Genomic DNA, 2390 nt, shown 5'->3' with positions numbered 1-2390 from the left:
AGCCTACTTGATCATGATGGATGATTGCTTTGATGTGTTCTTGGATTCGGTTTGCAAGAATTTTATCGAGTAATTTGACGTCAATATTCATAAGGGAAATTGATCTAAAGTTCTCTTTCTTTGTTGGGTCTTTGTGTGGTTTAGGTATAAGAGTAATTGTGGCTTCATGGAAGGAATTCGGTAGTGCTCCATCTGTTTCAATTTTGTGGAATAGTTTGGATAATATTGGTATGAGGTCTTCTATGAAGGTCTGATAGAATTCTGCACTGAACCCATCTGGACCTGGGCTCTTTTTGGTTGAGAGACCTTTAATGACTGCTTTCATTTCTTTAGGAGTTATGGGGTTATTTAAACGGTTTATCTGTTCCTGATTTAACCTCAGTACCTGGCATCTGTCTAGGAAATTGTCCATTTCCTGCAGATTTTCAAGTTTTATTGAATATAGGCTTTAGTAGTAGGATCTGATAATTTTTTGAATTTCCTCTGGTTCTATTGTTATGTCTTCCTTTTCATTTCTGACTTTGTTAAATTGGACACACTCTCTGTGTCCTCTCATTAGTCTGGCTAAGGGTTTATCTATCTTGTTGATTTTCTCAAAGAACCAGCTTTTGGTTCTGTTGATTCGTTGTATAGTCCTTTTTGTTTCTACTTGGTTGATTTCAGTTCTGAGTTTGATTATTTCCTGCCTTCTACTCCTCCTGGGTGTACTTGCTTCTTTTTGTTCTAGAGCTTTTAGGTGTGCTGTCAAGCTGCTGACATATGCTCTTTCCTGTTTATTTCTGCAGGCACTCAGCGCTATGAGTTTTCCTCTTAGCACAGCTTTCATTGTGTCCCATAAGTTTGGGTATGTTGTACCTTCATTTTCATTAAATTCTAAGAAGTCTTTAATTTCTTTCTTTATTTCTTCCCTGACCAGGTTATCATTTAGTAGAGCATTGTTCAACTTCCATGTATATGTGAGAGTTCTTCCCTTATTGTTATTGAAGACAAGCTTTAGCCTGTGGTGGTCTGATAGGACGCATGGGATTATTTCTATCTTTCTATATCTGTTGAGGTCTGTTTTATGACCGATTATATGGTCAATTTTGAAGAAAGTACCATGAGGTGGTGAAAAGAAGGTATATCCTTTTGTTTTAGGATAGAATGTTCTATAAATATCTGTTAAGTCCATTTGGCTCATGACTTCTCTTAGTCTGTCTATGTCTCTGTTTGATTTCTGTTTCCATGATCTGTCCATGGATGAGAGTGAGGTGTTGAAATCTCCCACTATTATTGTGTGATGTGCAATGTGTGCTTTGAGCTTTAGTAAGGTTTCTTTTATGTATGTAGGTGACCTTGTATTTGGAGCATAGATATTTAGGATTGAGAGTTCATCTTGGTGGATTTTTTCCTTTGATGAATATCTAGTGTCCTTCCTTGTCTTTTCTGATGACTTTTAGTTGAAAAATCAATTTTATTTGATATTAGAATGGCTACTCCAGCTTGCTTCTTCAGACCATTTGCTTGGAAAGTTGCTTTCCAGCCTTTTACTCTGAGGTAGTATCTGTCTTTGTCTCTGAGGTATGTTTCCTGTAGGCAGCAAAATGCTTAGTCCTCATTATGTATCCAGTTTGTTAATCTGTGTCTTTTTACTGTGGAATTGAGTCCACTGATGTTGAGAGATATTAAGGAATAGTGATTGTTGCTTCCTGTTATCTTCGTATTTGGATGTCAGATTATGTTTGTGTGCTTGTCTTCTCTTTGTTTTGTTGCAAAACGATTAGTTTCTTGCTTTTTCTAGGGTGTAGCTTGCCTTCTTTTGTTGGGCTTTACCATTTATTATCCTTTGTGGGGCTGGATCTGTAGAAAGATAGTGTGTAAATTTGGTTTTGTCATGGAATATCTTGGTGTCTCCATCTATGTTAATTGAGAGTTTTGCTGGATACAGTAACCTGGGCTGGCATTTGTGTTCTCTTAGGGTCTGTATGACATCTGTCCAGGATCTTCTGGCTTTCATAGTCTCTGGTGAGAAGTCTGGTGTAATTCTGATAGGTCTGCCTTTAGATGTTACTTGACCTTTTCCCTTTACTGCTTTTAATATTTTTCTTTGTTTTGTGCATTTAGTGTTTTGACTACTATGTGACAGGAGTTTCTCTTCTGGTCCAATCTATTTGGAGTTCTGTGGGCTTCTTGTATGTTTATGGGCATCTCTTTCTTTAGGTTAGGGAAGTTTTCTTCTATGATTTTGTTGAAGATATTTACTGGTCCTTTGAGTTGGGAGTCTCCACTCTCTTCTGTACCTATTATCCTTAGATTTGATCTTTTCATTGTGTCCTGGATTTCCTGTGTTTTGGGCCAGTAGCTTTTTTCATTTTACATGACTTTGAGAGTTGTGTCGATGTTTTCTTTTT

The sequence above is a fragment of the Rattus norvegicus genome, chromosome 3 (genome assembly GCF_021556685.1).
Source record: "Rattus norvegicus strain SHRSP/BbbUtx chromosome 3, alternate assembly SHRSP_T2T, whole genome shotgun sequence".
NCBI classification, from domain to species: domain Eukaryota; kingdom Metazoa; phylum Chordata; class Mammalia; order Rodentia; family Muridae; genus Rattus; species Rattus norvegicus.
The sequence above is the reverse complement of the archived record's forward strand: the minus strand, read 5'-3'. Positions refer to the sequence as shown.